We start from the raw sequence: 25,202 nt of genomic DNA, 5'->3' as shown, positions 1-25,202 counted from the left end.
TAAATAAATAAATAAATAAATAAATAAATAAATAAATAAATAAATAAATAAATAAATAAATAAATAAATAAATAAATAAATAAATAAATAAATAAATAAATAAATAAATAAATAAATAAATAAATAAATAAATAAATCAGGCAAGCTATGCAAAGCTCCTCAAACTTACGTCTCATCTGGAAGAGAACTGTAGACGATACGAATTCGTCTTCACTGCCTAGCTTAAACATGCTGAAATGTTTTGGTAGGCGCCCATGACGTTGGGCCATGCTCCGTACTTAATGTTTCAACTCAACTCATCTGCAGCAACTGGTACTTTTCTATACGTGTTCTCTTAAGTGTATGCGCTTGCATCAGCTAGGCCGCTTTTTCAACATTTTACAGTACAATGCCGTTCTGGAGTAATAGCAGAAGTAAATCCTTCTCATCATTGCGAGGCACAGAAGAATCAATTGCTGACATAAAGATTGCGAATGCAACCACGCCTGCCTCTACGCCAGCATGACTGCCACCACGACCAGCTCCGCTGCCGCTGTTTGTGTCATGCACTCTCTCGCGATGAGACTTCGGTTTCACCTAGCATTTACCTCCCCGACACACACATACAAAAAAAAAAATGACACCAGAGCCCGAGCAGGTGGTGACGGCGATCTTGTCACACACGCGGAAATCCTGCCTACGGGTACACTGTGCCGTGCATGGTCGGAATATTCTCACGACCTGCGGTTCCAGCCAACAGTTCGTCAACCTCTCAGCTCTAAGCGCAGACGAACCTCCTTCCCAGATGCTGTGCCCAGTATTTTCTTTACTCCGCAGGTTTCCGCAAGGTACACAACGACGTCAGAATTGCGCCCGAATCACACGATTTCGCAAACTCCCCCCAAAAAGGAAACAAAACGCCGAAGACACCAGACAAGGGGAATAGGAGCAAAAGGTCCCGGTGAACTGAGGGTGAAATGGAAAGGATGAATGAAGGGGGAAAAAATACAACAGGAGCATGTTCTTTCATCGCCGGCCGTTTCTCCAATAGATCCAAGCGCGTACGCACCCACGGGGGTCGGCGATTGGCAGGAGGGGACAGGTAGGGAGTGTATCCCGTTGCGGCGGCGCAAATAGGGAAACAGGGTCGCTCCAGGTCAGAGACCCGACCGCGGGTCGAGGGCCGGTGTTGTTGACCCCCGGGCGACTCCGTCGCTGCCGGTGCCGCCGCCGTCACCGCCCGTGAAAGACGGTGCCTTCATTGCACGAAGAAAGGGCGAGAAGAGGAAACACACATTGCCGAGAATTTACGGGACTCTTTCTTGTACAGGGAGAATGGAACGAATGAAAGTTATATCTTTGGGTAGCCCTAAAGGTTGTTGTCCCGAACGGTGGGTTTCAAGGGAGAATGCAGGAAAAGGGGGGGGGGGGGGGAATGAAGGTTTTTGCCGGGCAGCAGCAGAAGCGATGGCCCGCACAGGTTGCACCGCGCTGGAGTTAGCATTGGGGAAGGGGACACCATGCCGTGGCAGCGAATGTGCGCTCGCGTTTTGTGCCGGCGGCCACCCCCTCCCCCTTCGCCGCGCTCGCTGTCGGTCATGCGGGTCTCCCCATTCTGCGGGCGACTTTTTATCGGCTCCCCGCTGCGTGGTCGGGAACCAGGAAGCGGCGCAGACGGCCGGCCGCTGTCTCCGACGAAAAGTGAACGAACCTTCGGGGGCGAAAAGGGGAGAGGCGGCGGCTAGAAGCGGGCAGCAGCGGGTGAAGGGCTGAGGAGGTGGCTCCGATTTCGGAAGGCACCTTCTCTCTTTACGCAGAGGGCGCAAAAGGATGGTCATCTCGGAACGGGGACTGCTTTCAGGGAGGAGTTAGCATTGCAAAGGGCTGCAGGGAGTTGAGAAACAGGAAGCGAACGCGACGACACTGAAGAGCGCAGCTGCTGGGGGGAAGCGTGAGAATATTTTTGTTGACGGCTCGCTCGGGAAGACTGACAAGCGATAGCAGGCCGCTATTAGCGCGCTTTATTCGCAACTGATACCTGCTGCCAGTGTGAGTTCCAGAGCGGCCTCCGAGAACTGGAACCGACTAAATTGTGGCCTTCCTGTCGTTCCTGAATCCGCAAGATCATTGGGCGAAAGGGGGAGACATCATGTGCGTGCGTGCGTGTGCGCGCGCGCGCGCGCGTGTTTGTGTGTGTGTGTGTGTGCGTGTGTGCGCGTGCGTGCGTGTGTGTGTGGGTGTGTGCTTGCGTGTGTGCTTGCGTGCGTGCGTGCGTGCGTGCGCGCGCTCTGCAGTGGGCGTAGTCAGGCTGATGGTGATGATAAATAGGCCAAGCTACCGAGGCGCGAATTGTCCAGGCTGAGACTACGAGTCAGCCGCCGCGGTGGCTCAGTGGCTATGGTGCTCGGCTGCTGGCCCGAAAGACGCGGGTTCGATCCCGGCCGCGGCGGCTGAATTTCTTTGGAGGAGAAATTCGAGGCCCGTGTACTGTGCGATGTCAGTGCACGTTAAAGAACACCAGGTGGTCGAAATTTTGCGGAGCCCTCCACTACGGCGTCTTTCATAGCCCATAAAACCAAACCAAAAACCAAAACCAAACTACGAGTCCGTCTAGAACATTTTTTTCGTACTTATTTCTTCAAGATTCTTCCCCACACTTTCTCTAGCTATGCTCAACGAGCTTTGACACTTCACGATCGAAAAGAAAAAAAAAAAACAAGCCGCAGCTCTCCTACATTTATTTGTTATGTGGATATCAGCACGACCGCTGTGAAGCTTGCACTTTTTCCTGCTCCTTCCCTTGGCACACAGTTATAAGCACTGAAAATGCGTGGGGTCTTGTTTTTTTTCTTCCTCTCCTCGTTGATTGCATACATGTGTTGGTTGTGCTAGATGAGGCGAAGTGTAAGGCGACAGTGTTTTCAATTATATCAAGAAATGACAAGACAGAAGGAAAAAAGGATGCCGGAGCCCATATTCTTTGCCCGCCTTCGCTCCACTCAAGAATAATTTTTTTTACCGCCACTGGCGGGACTCAACTGCAGGTTACGAGAGCGAGAGAAAGGAAGGAAATGAAAGCGCTGAGCAGACGCGTGTCCCATTTGTTGCCCTGCGTCAGGGATAGACAGGCGAAAAGATGGAAAGAACGGAGAGCATGCAGGGCACTGATCAAGCGCGCACGAAGAAACGGTGCCTATGAAGTTTGTAAGCAGTTCATGAGGCTTCTCAGGTTCGTGCATGCCGCGGCAGTAGTCGAATGGCTTCTTGCGCCATCTAATGGTTAGGGCGCCGTCCGAATGCCTTAGCTTCCGAGAACTGCCCACATATTGTCAAGCTGGTTTATAGGTATCCGCAGACCTCAGACGGATGCTAGGCCGTTCTGTATTTGCCAAAAGTAAGCAGGCCGTGGGGTTAGCTTATAGCTTATAGCAGCCCTTGTAGCTCCCTTAAAGACCAAAAGGTTTCGAGGGATTGAGTAATGGGTTCTTCTTGCTTCAATAAAAATTCGGTTAGGCCTAGCTGGTACATGTTGCTGTTAAGGTAAAGGTTGCGCAAGTATGTGTTCGTAAGAAGAATAAACCACTTGTTAGTAGCGCCTGTGTGTGTCTCTGTGTCTATTCGTTGTGGATCTTCCCGTGTTAGCGCAACTTTCTCCTTAACAGTTCTTCTTGCTTTACACATATTTAGAGTTTAAGGGATGTCATATATGTGCTCCGCTATGCGCACGGCTGAGAAAGCAACCTCGTTGCCTGTTTTCTGTTGGAAAAGACAGTACGAGATGCTCGCGATACATGCGAACCTGTCTGACGTCTGGTTGCGAGTCTTGCTGTCATGCTGATCAAGCACGAATCGGCATTTTCAAGCGCGGAATCAGCCACAGGCGTAACAGTACAATAAAGTCGGCGGGAAGAGTGGGGAAGGACAGTTGCGGTGAAGTGTGAACGATAGAGAAGCTGTAAGTCGGCTTATATGTATGAAGGAAGGTAGGTCCGCATCGCGTTCATGAACGTACTAACTTCTGTAGAAGGACGTTCTGGCGGCCTAGTTGGTTCATAATGAAGAGAACGGGTACAAACTGCGCGAACAAGACGGGACGTAAGGCACACAAAAGGACAGACAAAACGCATAACTGCGCTTTGTCTGTCCTTTTGTGTGCCGTACGTCCCGTCTTGTTCGCGCAATTGGTGTTTAGTGCAATGAGGTTCCAATTACCGCTCTTCGAGAAAGCGGTGATCAAAACAACTTTGAGCATGTAATCTGAACATTGCCTTATTCGTCGCAGGCTACCAGTCCAAACATACTATGTGCATATAGGCCTTGTGAATTCGACTGTAGTACCATGTGAAGAAAGTACTTTATAAGCTATACATATATAACTTTGCAACTTTACTACTTTATGAGCTTTATATAACTACTTTATTTTGGGAAAGTTATTTATTTATTTAGAACCTTAGCTACTACTCCAGCCATGACCAACAAGACTGATTTTCGAGAAGCGCGATAGGTTAAAGAAATGAAAATATGAATGTTACTTTAGCTTAGTTACTGGAGAATGTAGCAGACCTAAGCCTAGTGTGCAATAAAGGGCTACAAACGAAAAAAATTGCTAACGCGAACAAATGATACGATTTGTCTGATGGGCGTAAGGAGATGTCCTCTGGTGGACAAAAAGCTGGGCAACAGCGCGAAAGAGAGAGAGGCAAAGAACGAGGCAAGACAAACAGTACGCTGAGGAATTTTTCGGTCTGCCACGTGCCTTCTAGCAAGTTTCAGTCGCAGGTGCTGAGTTGAACGTAAGTCAATATGATTTTGAGTATTGCCAGAGGAGCCGTTTGGAATTTCTAGCCGCATCGAAATACATCAAGGTGCATTTGTCTTATTTATTCTGATGTATCGCCAAACGTAGTGGTTGTTCACAAGAACAGCCAGTGTTTGCCATTGACGCCGACGTCATCACATATGTGGCAGTCCAGGTTGGCCTGTCGGCCGTGACGTGAAGGTCCATTTCAGCGCTGGCGGCGACCGAAACCGCAACTGCTAGGTACAAAATTGTTTATAATTAAGTATTACCGCTACGCATTCGTGTTTCGAGCCCATTTTCAGGATTACTAGGGCCGTAGGCCCCTTTAAATGAAAAAAAAAAAAGATCGAAAGGAGATGTGAGTGCCCGCCTTTAAAATGGCCGACACTTTCGACAGCGAATGAGGATCACCGCGAAAAAGGCCCGCGAAACTCTCTGACACCGGCGGAAGGCCACCTGCGACGACACGACGCGAGATGCTCTCTTCTTCACATGGGAAAAAAGCGAAAGCGACCGACAGCGGCAGCCGCCAGGCCGAAAAAAAAGAAAAGCACCCACGGCTGGGCGTAAAAACGCGGCTGCATCCAAAACAAGGGTAGAAAAAAGAAGAAAAAAACAGGGCACCCCCCGTCGGAGGCAGTTACTCGAGCACACTGCTAGTGCAGAGAAAAGCTCCGTAGGCGAGGAGGAGAAGGACAGGGCAGAGCGGTTCGACCAGCCGGCGTCTAAGGAAAGGCGAGGTTTCGGGAAAGTTTTGGGAGCGTTACGGGCAACCGGTGGAGGAGGGGGGGGGGGGGGGGGGGGGGGGGGGGGGGGCGAGCGGTTCGTTCCGAGCAGTGCGAGCGACATACGGGAGGGTGGGCAAGGGGGCGCGGCTTCTTTGCGAAATCGTCTCAAGGAGGGGAAGTTCGACGACCTCCGACGACCCCTGGCCCTGTGCGGCGAACAGCAGGCCGTTTCCCGCACACTGCTAGTTCTTCTTTCGAACGGCTCGTATGTCGAACCTGCTGCCCAATTTTGCAAAATGAACTAAAAGGAAGAGCGAGGCGCGCCTACTACAGCGTTAGGTAAGCTCTGTTTTCTCGACCAAAACTGTGAGAATGGGAAACGATGAGGCTGCTTCGACACGAAGTTGTTTCATGGTGCGAGCCCTGTAACAATGAGAGCGAGAAAAAGAAGCAACTGTGGCTATATATGACCGCAACTCTCTTTTACGTTCAACGCCTGTAACGGCGTGTGAAGATCGGATTCAGTGCTCGTCTGAAGCACACTGACGACACCAGTGTACAGTGTACAGACAAGTTGGTTCGAAATCAAAGAAGCAAGACTGGTTAGCAATGCCGGAGAACCTATGGTTCTGTGGCGTTCGTCTCTGCGCAAATCCGTGGGTTCGATCCCGGCCGCTGCCGGGATTTTGATGAAGGCGAAATGCCTGGTCGTTATTTTGCAATGACTGTGCGGTAAAGTCCATGACGTAAAATCATCATCATCATCAACAACCTAACTATGCCCACTTCAGAACAAATGCCTTTCACACATATCCTTCAATTAATCTTGCCCTGCTCTAGTGGGGGCCACTTTATCCCGGCAAGCTACGAACCTATTCGGCCCCACTGACTTTCTGCCGTCCCTTGATAAGCTCGCCTTCCCTTGGAAGCCAGTCCTTCACGCTAAGGGTCCATCGGTGATCTTTTCTTCGCGTTACATGTACTGCACATGTCCATTTCTTCTTGATTTCAACTAGGCTATGATTAACTCGTGCTTGTGCCCAGCCCAGACCCATTCTATTCTCTTCCCGTACCTTAACGTTACACTTTTCATTCTCTTTTTCATGCCTAGCTGCACTGTCTTCAACTTAATTCTAAAGATTTTTGTTAACCCCTAACTTTTTGACCAGTGGACAAGTACTGGCAAGCTACAACTGCTCCATGCTTTCTTCATGAGGGATATAGCGCAAAGCTGGTCTCCACGACCCCAGAGTACCTCCCAATTATACTTCACTCGATTCCTACTCTTAGAGTCATTCACTTCCGCGGTGTAGGTCCGCGGCTACTACTACTACTACTACTACTACTACTACTACTACTACTACTACTACTACTACTACTACTACTACTACTACTACTACTACTACTACTACTACTACTACTACTACTAATACTGCTGCTGCTGCTGCTACTGCTACTGCTACTACTACTACTACCATTACTATTACTACTGCTACTATTACTACTATTACTACGATTACTACTACTACTACTACTACCAATACTACTATTACTATTAATACTACTACTACTACTGTCTTATGGAATGTAAGTATGAACTCCGAGTGCTTCCCTGCCTATTATAAATTACTGTTGTCCCCTTTCTGAGCAGGGGCGCATATATGGTTCGATCTTGGAGGGGCAGCTGGTGTTGGGGAAAGGGGCGGTTCATCTGAACCATGGGCGTTTTTCATGTAAACAAAAAATTTCGCGGACGCTTAAGTGGAAGAGCAGAACGCGACAGCGTCTTGCAGCGCTGCCAGGGAGTCCACGGAACGCCATCGCCCGTTCGGCGCTACGCCTTGCCCTTTGGACAAGTCGAAAATTGTTTTTTTTTTTTTTTTTTTTTAGGAAAGGAACTTACGCAGTAACAGTCTCGCTTGTCTTGGTGGACACCCGAACCGCGTATGATACGCAGCCTGCGATTATAGGTAACCGATTCCCCCAATTATAGGCTACCGGTTCGAATCCCTGCATGAGCTAGGCTCTAACTTAACTAGTAGGTTTATGTTGCGCGAAACGCTGAATCGTATGACACCATTCCGAATATTCTGTGCTAAACGGTTGGCTTGATACGATTTTCTTCTGGCGCGTGGTGGTCACAACTACAGCTACTACGACGCCGACGGCTTTCGACCCAACGAGTTGTGTACGCTATCGCGTAATGGGGTTCAGCAAGGTTTTCGTGTGTAAATATCTCCCCTGGCGGGGGCGGTAGAGGAGGTGGTAGGTACTGCCACTGGTGGTTCTTGTGCGACCCAAGTTTCGCTTCCAAAGCAACCGAGTGGCTAGTTTGCTCCCGATCTGGTGGGCAGGTTCTGATGACGCCACAAAGTCACGCGACATAGATAGCCCACCTAGGTTGCTTCTCACGGGGTAGCTGCCTAGGCAACCTTACACCGCCCTAATTATCGCTCACAATACCGAAGACGACGCCCACGACGACGCCCACGACGCTGATGACGCTGCATTTTCTGCACAACTGGAGTCACAACGCTATTGCGTCAAAATAAATCTGAGAGATCACAGACCTGTCGAATTAATATGGCCACTGTCTCGGCTACCTATGGAGAGTATGCCGAGAGGATGAATGTCGAAGTAAAAAAAATGGCAAATGGTAGGAGGAGAAGAAAAGATGAGGTGTGCGTCTCACCCACACCTTCACTTACTGTTGCCTGTGGTGTGAGACATGAGCTGAGCTCGAACGCGGTTTAATTGCAGTCATATCTTGTCCCTTTTATTTCAACTTTTCTTAACGACAGCAAGCGAGAAAACCGTTGTAATTGCACTACAGCACCAGATGATGCAGCCGGCCGCAGTGGCTGCTGAAATAATTATTGGCGTATAACCATTTCTCCTGCTTCAAGCGAAAAGATAAACTGCAAGCGATGTCATACCGAATAAAGTGCTCAAATTGTAAACGAACATTTTTTTTTGTTTGCATCAAACGCTGTTGGTGCCTCAATTCTAGAGATTGTGTTCGTGTAGGGTGCCTGCAGAGGGGAGGAGAGGCGGAAGGCCATGCGCGCCGCGAGGAAGAGAACGCATGGGGCGAGGAGAGATGAACCGAGCAGAATATGCGGCGAGATGGGAGCAAATTAGCTGTGGGCGTACGCCACATCGCGTGGAAAAACGGAGCGAAAAAGTGTTCTTCCAGCTCATCGTAACACGTGAGGCTAACGTTATGCGTTAAGAAGGCGAGGCATAAAGCTACAGTAGAGAAATACACAAAATCTTAAAGAACGAGTGCACCGCGCGCTGCCGATCCGGAGCCCTCTGCTATGGCGCCTCTTTCTCTTTTCTTTCTTTCACCTACCCTCTTAAAATAAATAAATAAATTGGTTTGAGGAAATGAAAGGGCGCCGTAACTGATTTCTCGGCGGACACCTCAACAGCGCCTTTGCGAAAACCGCTGAGATGTGTGTGGTGACGTGACTGGTGGCGCGCTCTAGGTGCGCGAAGACATACTGACAGGGGATGATACGTTCCGCCTAATGGCTTGAACCTGGGTTTTATTGGCGGACATTGTTTTCAAATGCTGTTTAAGCAAATGTTTAGTGCCGGGAGAGACATTACGTAGTAAGCAAGCGTTCCATATCTTCATTCTCCCGGAGTCACAGCTTCTCCCCATTGTGCCAGCAGGCACGGCGGGGGAGTGCAAAAACCCCTTACAAGAAGACCAGCTGCTCTAAAGACCATCGCCAGTCCGAGCGAGAACGACGGGTGACAACCAGGCAATGGCTTCGTATGCTGACCGTTGCAGTTTCTTTGTGTACGGTCGTCTGTAGTTCCGCAGCAACGTCAGGTCTTTATCGCAGGCCTGCCACTCTACTTTACAAGGGGCGTTTCCCACTTTCAGCCTCACTGCATTACAGTTGCCGAGAAGCTGCCGCTGAATTTCGCATTACATTTCAGAAAGTGTGACGGCACTGTACTCATTCGGGTGTATGATCTTATAACGGGATCTTACTGTAATCATCTGTTAAGTGTCGGTGTTAAGCGTCGGTAGCGCTCGTAGTACAATCATGAATTCTTTTTAAAGTTAACTTACTCCAACAGAGAATTTCATAATTTCAAAATTGTTTGTAATAGTCATATCGGCAAAGTACGAATAAAATTAGATCTCTAAATCCGTGACCAATACACTTAATCAATGGACACACGTTTGTTTCTGGGTGGTCACTGGCGTATGAATCAGTCAAGCTATTTTAAAGCATTGCCATCTGCGTCCTGATTTTAGTGCCGGCATTAACTGACGGTATATCTTCATAAAATACTTAGTCGTTTTACTCGTAAAAGGCCTGCGTGCGCGGTTGAGCAGATTGCGCAAAATAGTTCGTGCACTAGGAGTTGCGTCGAGGCTCCTTTCAGTTGCAATCTCCTGCATGCTTCGGCTAGGATATCTCAGGTAGCTGCGTTTTCTTTAGCAAAGGCTGGAAGGCTTTCCCTTTGCACGGAAGGCTCTTTTAGGCTGCGACGGGAAACCATCCAGCTCGCTCGCTTTCCCTGCACCGAATTATCGACAGATAGGCACAAAGTACCGAAATTTGATGGAGCTGCCCGACACACAGCGCATGCTGGCTCGTTTGCAGAGATAGCGAAAAAACACCGGCGGTGGACTATTCTCAGGTCGCGGCGCGTCGAAGCCAATGGCTCGCGAGGCTCGGGCTTCTTTGCTTGGCTTTTGTTTCGGTGGCGGCCAGTCATTTATCAGGCTCGCCTATCGAAGGGTCGCGATGGGCCGCGAGTGGCCATACATGATGCATTACGCTCACCGCCACGCGCGGCCTGGCAGCAAACGCGCCGCGTTCGGGCGCGCTCGACGGGCACGTCCTACGTTGTGGCTGTCGGAGCCACCACTACAGCGCAATTGGGTGCAGCGCTCTAAATGCGTCGGGCGCGGTCGTCCTCTCCATCACAGCGGACCCCTTAGAACTGTGCCATGAACGCAGAAAACAGGCTTCCTGTGTCCGGTTGCCAGAGAAACTCTAAACAGAGCGCGGATAGGGAGAGTTCGAAAGCGCAATGAGGCCAATCTTCGCGTTATCTCGAGGTGTCCATTTTGTGCGATGAATTCATAACCCACGTGCCACTTCGAGACGTCAAGCCCCACAGTTTATAATTTAAGCATTTTTTTGTGCCATGAAGTTAGGCCTCCATGACCATCGTGCACTCATATTTCATTGCTTGTGTACACTGGATTACATTTTACATTATCAATTTTTGTTAAGTGAAACATTTTTGTTTACTGATAAACTGAATGTAGTAGGTAAGACATTGATTTTGTATCATTGCAACTCAAATAAGTTATTTTCCATTTCCTTCTACAGAGAGTTTAGAGTGTAACCTAAGACGGTGTCGATCTTACTGTATTTGTATTGATGTGTTATAGTTGGGTCTGAGTATGGTGTATAGTCATATGTACACATGTGCTGCCAATGCTGTCAGGGGGCATAGCCTAGTCAGGCCCCATCCGGGCCTTTTGCTTTTGCCTCCTGAGCCAATTTGTATTAAATTAACTCAAGAAAGAAAGAAAGGAAGAGAGAGAAAGAGAGAGAGAAAGAGAGAAAGAAGGAGAGCGGAAGAAAGAGAGGGAAGGAGAGAAACAGGAAAAGAGACAAGAGAGAAAGAAAGGGAAAAAGAGAAAGAAAGGAAAAGAGAGGAAGAGGAAGAGAAATAACGAGAAAGAGAGAAAGGAAAAGAGGAGGAAAGAAAAAGAGAGAAGGAAAAAGAGAAGAAAAAGGCAGAGAGAGAGAAAGAGAGAAAGAAAGAAATTGAAAGAGAGAGAGAAAGAGAAAGAAAGAGGGAAAGAAAGATACAAAGAAAGAAAAGAATCACCGAAACGTTCTATATACACATAAACGCTAGTGTCACCACACGGTATAATACAGAGTAAAAATTCCGACCAACGGAAAGACACCTACTAAGGCCATATGCAAAATTTCCGTGGGGCTTTTTGCATGTCTAAGGACACCGAAACATCAAACGCGTATATGTTTGTTTTGAACGCTTTGCAAAGTTGCTTAACTGCAAGTTCGAGAAGATATGGGTTTGTGCGTATGTAATGAAAGGAAAATCAGCTGTTCTCACCGTTTCTATTTAGCAGTACAGTCCTACATAGGCAGAAAGAGAACATCAATTGAAATCAAGATAAGTATAGGAGAATGCTTTTTTTTGTGTCTATTGATGAATAGAAAATTAGTACCGCATTTTTTTGCCTGAAATATACTGGGTGAAAAAGTAGTAGAAAAAACAACCATATTTCTTGGGGGAAAAACACAGCGCACTCCTGAGACACGAACGAAGAAAGGCAGGACGATACAGTGCTGACTTCAACTGATTATTTTATTGTGGACAACATATATATATATATATATATATATATATATATATATATATATATATATATATATATATATAGATTCGAAAAGTGGGCGGGAAGACATGGGTAACAGCTGCTGTGTTTGCCTTGCGAGGTTGGTGTAGTTTATAAGGCCTACGTGGGGCAAACCGGACGTTGCCTCAATGAGCGTCTTATGCAGCACTCAAATAATGTTTCGAACACCTTCAAGAAAAACCTGGGTGTTCACTGCTTAAAGTGCCCTTCCGGTTCCTGCGAGCCTTTCCTTCATGAATGCTCGGTCATCACGAGAAATGCGCATCAAACTACACACGAAATTATAGAAGCCGCCCACATTCTAAAGCTAGGTGAAGGGTGTGTTAGTACACCTTCGATAGCGCTAACGAAACGTGAGTTAGACTATTTGAGCCAGACACAGAGCAACTTTAATATGTAGGATTCCGAGATACGTCCGTTAGTCTTTTTTTACGTTTTGGACAAGGTTGTTCTCTGTCTTCTGCTTTTAACGCCCCTTCTGGTTCTTTTATCGCTTTTAAGTTTTTTTTTTCTATTTTTATTGGTCTTTTGGCCGTTTAGTGCATTTTGTTCACTTGTTGCCATCTTCTAGTCTTTTTTTGTCTCTTGTACTGACTGTTCGCGTCATCCTTTTAAGCGTTTTCCTTTTAATCGCCCCCCACTTGTCTTTTGTCTTGTTTAGTCTTCATTTTGTTGCCTCCATGTGTCACCATTGCCCTCATGTGTCTTTTCTGTTTTAGTTTGTTATCTTTCGGTCGCGTGCAAACACAGCAGCTGTTACCGATGTCTTCCCGCCCACTTTTCGAAATATATATATATATATATATATATATATATATATATATATATATATATATATATATATATATATATATATATATATATATATATATAGTAAGAACGTAGACCAACGTTTGAAACGCTTCAAACAATTTATTGACGTTTCGACCGTGGAACGGCCTTCGTCAGAATGTGTGGATCCACACATTCTGACGAAGGCCGTTCCACGGTCGAAACGTCAATAAATTGTTTGAAGCGTTTCAAACGTTGGTCTACGTTCTTACTATTACATACCGTGACAAGATTTTCCCTTTTTTTGCTGCATTATATATATATATATATATATATATATATATATATATATATATATATATATATATATATATATATAATCAGTTGAAGTCAGCGCTGTATCGTCTTGCCTTTCTTCGTCCGTGTCTTAAGAGTGCGCTGTGTTTTTCCTCAAGATGAACTACCAACTAGCCCGCTTTTCCACCCTTTCAAACCATATTTCGCCAATGGGATCCGAAGCCACGACCTCCACTTGTCAGGTACGGTGCTGTACCAACTGCTCTCCGGCGGCGGCTCTAAAGGCATTAAGGGAGGTTCCACGACCGCCGCTATAGTCGTGGGTGGCGCTTATGAGCAATCTGAAGGGTGGGCTAAAAGCAACACAACTGCAATCGAAAGTAAAAGGTTGCACAGCCGCCGCCGCAGCTAAGGTCGCGAGTTCGGCTCCAACCGGCGGCATGGGGTTGTCCTTTCTTCTGTTCGATCGCCTCTCAGGTAAAAAATTATAGCACTACTAATTTACCAAATATAAACACTAAAAATGTAAGCTTCCCTTCGCTTTACTTGGTCTCTCTGACTGTGGGCTGTAATCAAAGACAGAGCGCGTAAATTCAACTGAGTTTATTACACAGGTGCGTCACATTTATACATCCCAGAGTACTGGTAAGATACAGCTGTTGCATATTTTTCTCTTGAGGGTGACTAGTATTAAAGTGCAACTTGGGATCGCGCAGAATGGCACGGGACGAGGAAGAGAACAACAAGACAGAGCGCGCAACTTTAGCTGAGTTCATTACACGGGTGCGTGAGATTTATACATTCATCGCAATAACAAACTAACCTAACAAACGATCATCACATGGCACTGGTGCGCGGTCGTGTAAGGGACGGTATATTATCCAGATATGCAAATTCTTTATCACCTAAGTTAACCGAAGTTTTGCTGACACAAGAGCCAGATTCCTCCTTAATACCGTAGGCTTCGTACATTTCTCTACTTAGTTTAGACACGAATTTTTTTTAAGATTGCAGTTTCACGGAACCGAGGCGCTTTATAATCGCTTTATAGTGTGCGCTTTATAATCGCAGAACCTTTAGTAGCCCAAATTTGGCTACCCTCACGAAACCACTGTAGGTCCCTTGGACATAGGCCTTGGCAGGGCTGGGAAACGGGCATGCCCAACTGCTGCCCCCATCAGTCTCTTGCAGAGCACGTAAGCACATATGCAACGTGAATTCTGGCTCTTTGCTGAAAAAAAACATCTGCCAGCCCAAATGGGGTTGCCCACGTGAAACCATTGTAGGTCCCAAAATGCCCGTGGCGGGATGGAACACGGGCGTGTCCAAATGCTGCCTACACCGGCCCCTTGTAGGGTATTCGAGGGCAGAGGGAACATCAATGTGGGCTCTATGCTGAAAAGTTTTGCTAGCCCAAATGGGGCTGCCCACTTGAAGCCGTTGTAGGTCCCACATGGGCCGTTGTGGGGCTGGAAAAAGGGCGCGCCCAGTACCTCCCCACATTGGTTCCTTGTAGGGTACTTAGGGCAGGTGGAACATAAATGTGGGCTCCGGGCTGGAAAAACCTTGTTAAGACTCAATGTTGCTGCACGAAATAATTGCTAAGATCTCATATCGACCGTGTCGACGCAGGAAAGCTGGCGTGCTGCCCATATCGGTCTCTCGTCAGGGTCTTTTGGGCAGATGCAAAACAAATGCGGGTGCTATGCGATAAAAAACGCGACAAGCCGAAATGATGCAGCCAATGCATTGACGCAGGCAGTTTGGCATTAGATACAGAAGGGCTTTACCCGCCGCCGTGGCTCATCGTGTTATGCACGCATTTTTTGATTTTACAAGTTTGTATTATGGGCTCTTATTGTTACTTTTATAGATAATATGTAATATAATTCGCAGCATCTTTACTCGATTACTTCAAATTACTTGCTTTGGGCTCTTGCACTCAACGAAATCGTGCAAAATAATTAGATCATGCGCAGGAATGACTCCGCCCAATTACCAGGATCCACTGGACTATCATAGACTCTCCAAATTTCATTATAGTTCGGAACACAAACATGGGCTATCCGCGCAACGCCCAACAATGAGGTGCATTGCCAGCACAAGGTGAAACACGGGCTCAATGTGTCCACTCCACATAGCCCATTTGCCCCATGCTGACAAATCAAATTTCGGTAGGTTGCTTGGGTTAGGTTGACATTGAAAAAAAAATAGCGCATGATTTGATGCCTTCAGGATACAATGGAGGCGTTTGGGGCTGGGGCCTCTAAAGCATACACATCGGCTCCTTTTAGGGACCATGCGGGCAGGCCCCGATTGGGGCCCAATGCCGATTTTGGAGGGTCTAACTGAGATGAAAACCTCACGTTCGCCCTCAGGGGCTATCCACATCAGGCAATGCAGGCTGAATGTGGACAACTCCACATAGGCTACCTGCATCGGACCCAGATGTGACCTCTTGGGGTGTTTGTGGGCAGTCCAATGGGGGCCGACTGGGGCTCGCGTTGCAAGCCCCACATCTGTCCCACCGGGGCTTACATGGGCTACCCACAATGGACCCACAGTTGACCTTACTTCATAGCCCACTTCGTGCTACATAGGTTAGAAGACCCTGTCCGCACTTTGCGATCACCTTTGTTGAAAGTAGCGCTTGTCTTCTCCTCGCCTTCTTCTTAGTAGTTACTGCGTTATGCTCTCTATGTGGCATGAAATGAGCGTTTAATGGGTGCTAGCCCTTTCGTTGTACTGCGTCGTCAAGAAATTGAAAAGCCGTGCGCATAGCGCCGTGTTGACTTCAGTAAGGAGGCCGACCACTGTATTGACGGCGGCTGCTCAGTACAATTTTCTAATTACGAACACATTCAGATAAGGATAGGATTACTTAGACAGGGAATTGGCAGCTATGTTTGGACACATCATAAAACACACTCCTGACACGAAATAGGAAACGCTTTGGAGGCATCGTTTTCTTTGCACGTTCGCGGCGCTAGTGTTTGCCAAGCTTTACTTTCCATGGCGAACAAAGGCTGTTGATGTTTCCTTTTGTTATGTCCGACAGTTGAAGGCACAAGAAGCGGGGTGTCGGAACATAATACTGACATCACTATTTTTAATGCTGCTGGAGCGTCTGGTTATTGGTCATATGAACTGGAGCCCGTTTCATTACCCGAAACAATCAACAATGCTTTGAAAAAAGCCATGGGGACACTTAAGGCATCTGAAGAGTGGAATGAGGCAGCGTTACATTTTCACATTTGTTGCAGCTTCTGCTGCAACTTCTGTGTGAGTCTGCGTCAGTTTCTTTGCAATTGTCTGTCTATTAACTGCCACATTGGGACTGCTAGCGGCAGTAGCAGGCGTCTCCTATGCTGTGATGGTGCCGACATAAATTGGTAAATTGGTTTTTAAGGAAAGGAAATGGCGCAGTATCTGTCTCACATATCTCGGCGGACACCTGAACCGCGCTGCATTTATCGCATTTTGTTTCTGATTCTTCATTTCAATTCTCTATCTAGGTTGCTCGCCATCTTATGGGTAGGTCGTAACGATGCCACAAGATCACCTTACTTCTTTCAGTATATCCTAATTTATTACGGCCGCCGCGGTGACTCAATGGTTATGGTGCTCGGCTGCTGACCAAAAAGACGCGGGTTCGATCCCGACCGCGGTGGTCGAATTTCGATGGAGGCAAAATTCTTGAGGCCCGTGTACTGCGAGATGTCAGTGCACTTTGGGACGCTAAACCCCATAAACTAAATCAAACCATAATTTATTACGACCTGCCACGGTGGGCAGGTTGCGCACAATCCGGCGTCCAAGGTGTGATGACTTCACAATGTCACATGACCTCTTGACCAATTAGCGAATTTCGTCTCGAACACCGGCGAGATTTTGGTGTGACATCTCTGTTAGCGCATTTCGTCTCGAACACCGGCGAGGTTTTGGTGTGACAACTCTGACATTATCGCATTAAAATTGCCGCCTCTTACCCTCAGGGTAGGACGAGTGATCTGCGCTCGATGGTGGCACCATGGGTGACGCCACGTATATGGCTGGCAGTGCCACCGAACAAGTATAAATGAATGACTGAGCAGGTTCTTGGGTGAGGGGAAGTTTACTCTTAACCACGGTCTCCATTAGGGCCTCCAGTACGAATTAGGTTGCACAAGTTGGCCGCCAGTAGGTGAAGACCAGGGGAGGGTGCCCTGGACCGTTAGGAGGCGTGCCTGAGTCGGCAGCTTTTGTATGTACGCATATTGTTCTCGGTCGTTTTGCTGCGGAGAGGGGTATGTCTACGGACGATGACATCGACGATGCGAAACAGAGGAACTAGGCTGATACATCTAGTGCAGAAAAAAAAAGAGAACAAAGGCCTGGGGTAAGAATTTGGCGCTCGCTGGAAACCCGCAGGTGGCCGCAGTAAGCCGTTATTCGCTCAAGTAATGACGCCCTTGTGGGCCTCTGTATTGCTTCGTGGCATGCTCGTTTTCGCTTTGATTGTAGAAACCTTGCGGGTATTAGAACAGCATGAGTTTCCAGCAGGGAGATGTCATGCGTTGATTCAGAAGTTTGCGCTTTAGGTAAAGTTGAAAATGACAATAAAATAGCAGCACTTATAGCTCGACATTCGACGAATTCAGAGCTGTGTTTGAGAACCGACGGGGCAGTATAGTACCTGCGATGCATGAATGGAAACTGTCCTTAGATATGGAAGAGGCATGACATCAAATACTAAGCTAACCGATAGCTAGCTTCTTTATTAGGAGACTCGCCCCCCGCGCTCCTGCGCCGTGTACTTGATGTCATCATCATCAGCCTGACTACACCCACTGCAGGACAAAGGCCTCTCCCATGTCGCTCCAATTAACCCTGTCCTTTGCCAGTTGCGGCCACTTTATCCCTGCAAACTTCTTTATCTCATCCGCCACCTAACTTTCTGCAGTCCCCTGCTACGTTTGCCTTGTCTTGGGATCCACTCCGTTACCCTTAAAGGGCAACTCCGGCGATTTTTCAGCCATTTTAAGTTAATGGCTGTTTTGTGTTCCTAAGAACCTCCTGTAATGTGTGCTATAGAAGGTTTTCAAAAGCAACCGTAAAATAATTTTTAAACAGCAAAAAACGCAAAACTCGAAACCGAAACCGCGAAACCGAAACCGAGGAGGTGCCTTCGTGCGGTATTGACTGTGACGTCACGAGCGGGTTCGCCGCGCTGTGAAGTCCCCGAAGATATCACAACTACCCTGAGCCGCGCTGTCGACATGACTGAAAGCGCGGAGGACAGCTTTTCCGAGACCAGCGAGTCTTTAGAAGACGACTCATTCGACGATTTTGTACTGGACGAGTCGCTTTTCAGGTATGATCCACCGCCGCCCGAGCCAGCCGAGTCACACCACAGGCCGCGTCACCTGCAGCACGGAGGCGGTCTGAACTCGGAGAAGTGATTACTTGAGTCATTTCTCGTGCATGCATTTGTGACAGAGTCGTCAGAACAAAAGTTAATGAGATGCTCCCGCCGACAGCTGTTCGTGTGGCCAGCGCCGGCCGACCCAGCCTGACGAAAGAATCTGCTGCCGGAACTTTGCCGCGGTGCACAACGTCCTTACAGGGGCATGCATCACCAACAGTCCTCTCTGCGAAGCTTTGTCTCGACGGCGAGCTATTGGAAGTGAGTTCACGCCAACTACAGTTCTAAAATCCAACATACCGCTTCTTGACGGCCGCGCTTCGTTCAGCTGGCCGCTGCTATAGACGGTTGTACTAGAATAACGTTGGCACAGAATATGCCTTCAAGCGCCAGTTGAACGAAGCCTTAGCGAGTCCAAAGCTCTCTTTGAAGTACACGCTGTCTTCATAGCAATCTGGCGCGAAATGTTCTGAGCACAAGCGGGAATGCTTCCTCGGAGACCAGTTTACACGGCGGACAGCTCTCACCAACTTGTCGCGAAGGTTCTTATCGCTAGGAAACCTACGCTAGATCACGCCCGTTGTCACAGATCAAGAATTTGTGCACCCCACAGCACAACAGAAGTTGCCGTGACCCATCACTCTGGCGTACACAACACATCAGGCACGTTGAGATGGCGCGAAATTGCACAGGTGGTCGAAATAATTCGGGAGAGCTCCACTACGGACCTCTTTCTTCCTTTCTTCTTTCACTCCTCCCTTACGTCTCGGTTCGGGTGTCCATTACTGCGTCATTTACTTTCCTCAAAACGAATTTTCAGTTTTCCCCTGCACTGCCAGCGCCAGCGCGCGCCCGACCAGCTTGACACGCCGCCCCGCCAGTGACGTCACAGAACAGGGTGGCCTGTAGAAGTTGCTCGATCAGTGGTTGCCGCTCGCGTCGAGGAGCGCTTGCTTTCAAAATTCGCTTGCGGAAAAACTACGCCAGTTTCAGATGCGAAATTTTACATGAGGCATCAGACTGTCATAAAGAATACATACTTAAAATTTCATTTCAATCGATGCTCATCGAAAAATCGCCGGAGTTGCCCTTTTTAAGGACCAGCGGGTACCTTTCCTTCGCATTACATGCCCTGCCCAAGCCCATTTCTTCCTCTTGATTTCAACTAAGATGTCATTAACCCGCGTTTGTTACCTCACCCACTCCGCCCTCTTCCGATCTCTTAACGTTACACCTATCATGTTGATGTATGTGTCCGCAAACTCTTTTAATGTCCTCACGACAAGCGACCACGGCTCCCTCTAGCTTCCTTTCTGAAATTGGAATAGACGCTGTATGTATGCTTAAGGAAGGCACCGTTTCCTTTAAAGAGCTTTCTCGGCCTTTTTAACTGTATATTGTCGCAACTTTGTGCAGTGATGATCCACGGCCAGGACGAGGTAGTCAGGAACTAGCCACCTTCGCCAGCAGCAACATCGTCACCGGCGGGAGGCGATCGTGTTTCATCGTTGTCTCATTTAATTGCGACAGTATAGAGCTTCTATACTTTGTTTCATACATAGCAGGCAACGCAGAGGAGGCTGTGGAAGTAATGCGCCCGCAAAACCATGTTACTCCGCCCCGACAACTGCTTCTTCTCGAAGCCTCAGTGAGTTTTTGGACAAAAACAGAGTGGTATAAAACGAAATGCTATTGAGAATCATGGTCGAAGCTGTGAGGCGCTCAGCCTTCGTGCCCTCTAGCTATGATTTTCAATGAGTGTGAACTACTTTTTAGGCGCAGATGGAGTCAGAGCGATTCGCCCAACCAGCCGCGTATCATGCTGCAACATGCAATTTTTAGATGCCGAAGTTTCGATAAGACGAAGGTCAAAAACGTGGCAAGAGGTGAACGAAGTGGATTAGGTTGCCGATCAAGGTGCTTGATATTAGTCGCACCGAAATGTGCGTGTGTGCACTTCGCTTGCATGGCGAACAGCTTTTTTGGGCGCGGACTTAACCTGCGCGAACAGCTTTGGAAGTGTTGACTGCTATGTATAAAACAGAGTATAGTCCAGCTGGTCACTGTTATGTCATTTGAGTTTGTTGCGTTGAAGATGCGGCGGCACGAAGCCGTGAGTGACACACACATTGAGAGGAACAACACTGCCGGCCACGACTGGCCTAGCCTTTTATTTAATCGTCGGAAGTGTAGGGGGCGCCAGTGACCATACATGACAGTCACCAAACATAGTAACTATAAATAAAGTGGCAGAGGTTTTGACGCATCAAAGGGCAGATATTGAGCTTTTGTAGAAAGTGTTCGTTTTATTAAACAAACCAATCGCGTAATCATCGTAATTATACCAGTCATGACACCGGGTCTCCGGAGAAGTGGGCCTCTGGGCCAGCTGTCTCGGCGACAGCGGCAGCCCGCATGATGAACGAGGGGCGCCCGCACAGCGCGACGGCCGACCGCAGAGTCGCCGGGGTCCCCCTTCCGCGCCCGGGTCACCTGCTGAGCGACGTCGTGGGCCCCGCGTGTAATCCCATTAAAAATAGCACTGCTGAAAGGGGAGCCCGCCTTTTTTTTACTCCCTCGGACCAGGCACGCGCTTGCCCCTCATTTCATCCTTTTCCTAACAGCGTAACCTGAGGGGCTGGCGAGCAGTGCTCGAGATGAGAGAGTACTTGCGGAGTGTTTGGCGTACTTGGCCTATGCATGACACACATGGAACACAATGGTGGGACTCGAACCAACTGAACATAAAGCCAAGCTTTCACCCAAGCAGCTCTTTCCCTCGTTTCGGTTATTGGAAAGTGGGAAATCAAAGACCTCCGAGTACCGTGGGCTTTCCCAGGTGTAGTCCGGTCACGATGATGCCGGCGGGGTGGCGAAAATTGTTTAAAAAGTGGTGCTTTCCTTCAAAAGAAGAGCGCTATGAATACATTAACACGCAATGGCGCCTTGATATGCCATCGGCTTAGACGAAAGCTACTTCTTCACTAGCATTCAGGCGAAATTAAAAGAGAGAGAAATATATTAATTATTAACCCTCTCCACTTTTGTGTGCCAATATATGTCAATATTAATTATGAACAGATGTGTAAAGCTCTGGGAATTGGCTGGAACCAATTATCCCCTAAAAATTCCTGTGTAATAACTACCTCATATACAATTCGGATTGTTTCTTGAATCGAGGTCCACCATACTCTTTAAGTCGTACGCCGCCATAGCGAGAAAAAATTGCCGGCGATTAAGTTATTTCCTAATGCGAAATTTGAGCGCAGCTCATCAGCTGTTCCAGCTTTTCTCTAGATTGAGGCAAAGAATGCGAGCAAGACATGTATGTACAATTACAGACAACTTTCTATTATTTAGACATATTTCTTCTTCAAGAAACACTGCACTAACAGTAAAGTTACACTTGAGAGAGATTACAATACAAAAGAATTATTGCACTTCAAGTGCGCTACCACAAGGGTGAGAGGCAAGCAAACAAGACACAATTTGTTCACTGAAGCTTAAACGGCGGCTGTGGCAGTCAACGCCCTTCTTATAAAGGCTCGCTCCCAGTCTGTCTTTTCTTCGCGTCAAGGTAGGCGTGCACATACGCACAGTGTCGGCAGTGCAGTGTCGTTCTCCTTCTCGCGCTGGGCGCGCGTCCTCATTGGTCAAAGGCCGGGAGTGGCTTCGAGGAGCGTCGAGGAGGACACGCACTTGCCAGCGCTCCAAACGATCTGCAGTCGTTGTTGAATGCCTAAATTCACTGCGTCGCACTGAAGGCAGTGCTCTAGGAGAACCTAGCAGAAAACACCACCACCGGGAAAGCTGTAGTGCTGTTAGGCTAATTTAAACCGCAACTAACCTCGTAAAACGTTTGTCTGAAACCTTCTTAGGAAACACAGATAGGCCAGTCACTCGGACTGTTGTCGAATATTACTAATAACAGCCTCTGTCCTCTTTACCCTCTGACACCCCCCCCCCCCCCCCCGAAACACACACGCACACGCACGCACACGCACGCACACGCATACACACACGCGCACGCACGCACGCACACGCACGCACGCGCACGCACACGCACGCACGCACGCACGCACGCACACACACGCACACACACACACACACGCGCACACGCACACGCACACACGCACACAAAAAAGAAGACATCACCTAGATTCGCTTTACCACAAGCACATCAACGCCATACAGGTCAAAGCGGCTCTAACCATCCGAAATCGTTTTCGAATTTTCACTCGAGTCGTTTTCGCGCCCCTCTGATTTGTGCTTAGGCCACGAAAAAATGGCATCCAGTGGTGTGTCATTGATATATGTGTTATATGTGCGGAATCAGCGTTCAAACCTTTTTAATAACGCGACATGACAATGAACCCCTCGCAGAGTTCCGCGTGCCTACTAAACAGCGACGCTGGGGAATGATACCTTGGGCTAAGTAAAGGATCCTTCGAAGCCTGCCCAAAGACATGATGCAAACGGGCGCGATTTGCTACGTAATTACAATGTGCATGGTGCTGCGAGCTCTAAGCCCCGGTTTGCGAAAACGCACAGCTGTGATAAAATTTCAGGCAGTGTTCGGAGTCGATGCCTCGTGTATGTAATGCCGCTTTCTAATTTAAAAAATAATAACGATGGAAATGGATGTTTACGTTTGCTTACGACGAATTCCTCAGAGAAAGCAACAGTGGAAATCGTCCATTACATTTGAGTGCTGCAGGACTGCTCCTATCTTTTTATTTAGAGTTCATGACATCAGAATTTTGACCCGCCAGTCTTAGTCGACTGCGAGACGCCAGCTGGCTGAAATACACTCATAAAATACATTTGGATTTCTATCTTTTTATTGTACTGTTTGAATTAGAGACAGGAAGACTTCTAGTGCGTATATAGGGCACTTTAGAATACATGAGCAAAATTACAACTTAGCCGAAGGAATTTCTTTTGCCTGCATGGCCATTCTTTCAGGAGAAAATGGGTTTGCAAAGGAAAGCCAACAAACACAATCGCGGCATATGTGGTGAATACTGCAATGAAAGCTTCTTCTGAAGATTGGATCATAATTCGAGTGCTTCATAATACAAAGAAGGACCAATCAAGCTGGTTTCGAATGAAAAACCAGACAAATTTTATAAACGGTTGAAAGGGGCATAGCAGGCTCGACTTATAGCAGGCTCGACATAAACTACTAAGCAGAAAATCGCACATACGGTACAGCTTCTCTGTTGTCGCTTCACAAAAGAGTGTTCATGAAGCATTTTGTTCACTGCAGAATATTATAAAGCGTTACCCATGTGCGAAATACATTTTTACAGTAGTCGACCCTCGAAGGAAATTTTCGTACCAGCAGCACATTTCTGATTTCATAAACCCGTCAGCATCTACAGATTGAATTATTTTAGAGCCTGGTACAACCCGGTCAACCTTGCAAGAATGAATGATCGCACTCTAAAAAAAAGCATAACACAAATTTAAAGCGAACGTAGATCATTTTTCGGCGGAGTACACGCCTGCTGCGCGTAGCGCTCATCTACAGCTCAGAAGAATAACACCCTCCTCGGGTTTCATAGCACGCACTTAACAACAGCCCCCGAAATAAACTAAAAGAAAAAAATATCGTCTTCCACTTGGAAGTAAAACAAACAATGCGTACTAATCTATACCATACATTGGTTTAAAAAAAGGAAAAGATGCACTATAAGCTCAATGAAAGCGTACCGTACAAGCAGATAGCCGCAAATATAAGCGGTGGGGTCCTTCAGTTCATCGAAGGCTAAGGACACGTGGCGCTAGTGGACAGTATACTTACAAAGACTACACAAACTACGTGCACGTACACTACAGACACATCCTTCGCCACTCAGGAGTCTCCAAGCACTCGTTCCAACTCAATCGGCCGGTGTGTTCGGTTCAGCATAGATATTAGGCCTAATGCCACCATTTTTCCGCCAGCAGTTTCTCAGAATATCCTCGACGAAAACTAGAACTCGTGAATGCGTGCAGAGCAGTCCTTCTTCGAAAACAGCCGTCGCTTTCCCGCAACACCGCTATCGACTGGCAGAAGATATTAATTAAACGGAGCGGGCTGTGTGAGAAACAACGCGATGAAAACTCTGCTTCATGCACTGGCCCGCTGAAGAGACGTTCGAAATTCAAGCGACCTTCAGGTCGTTGGCTCCCAGGTGTCACGTGCCCAATGGCGGAAGAAAAAAAAGTGTCCCCCCCTCTGCTCTCACTTCCTTTTCTCTCGCGAGCAGTGATTTAGTTCTATCTGGGCCGTTTCATAAAGTAACGAACCGTATTCCGCATAACAACGCCAAAACAAAAAAACAAAAAAACGACGAGCTGACTGTTCCACTAATATCGGCCCGTTCCACGTAAGTCTTACTTAACAAGGCAAAAAAGATGCTGCAAAGGTTTATGTTTTACTTGAAAGTTGGAGCGGGCCTCGTTCCAGACAAAGATAGAGGTCTTAGCTGAAACGAGAATAGGTTGTGGAACCGAGATTAAGATTGCACGGGATAGGCATCAGCGCTAGCTCCGCAAATCCTGCTTACAGAGCCATCAGTAACGCGGTCAAATGAATTGAACTGTAAAAAACGTGCGCTTCCGCAATTGATGCACTCCTCTTAGCTTCAACGCAAGGAATATTGAAACTACGGGACGTGTTCCCATTAGGAACGCGAATTCAAGAGCTGCCTTCAATCAAGAGCTCGCCCGATATTCGCTTATCCTAGGCGACCAAGCAGTTAATAGCCGTTGAGAAGCCAGAAGGTGGAGGTGCCGGCT

The sequence above is a fragment of the Amblyomma mixtum genome, chromosome 6 (assembly GCF_055824585.1).
Source record: "Amblyomma mixtum isolate Tamu chromosome 6, ASM5582458v1, whole genome shotgun sequence".
Classification (NCBI taxonomy): domain Eukaryota; kingdom Metazoa; phylum Arthropoda; class Arachnida; order Ixodida; family Ixodidae; genus Amblyomma; species Amblyomma mixtum.
Note: the sequence above shows the minus strand (reverse complement) of the source record.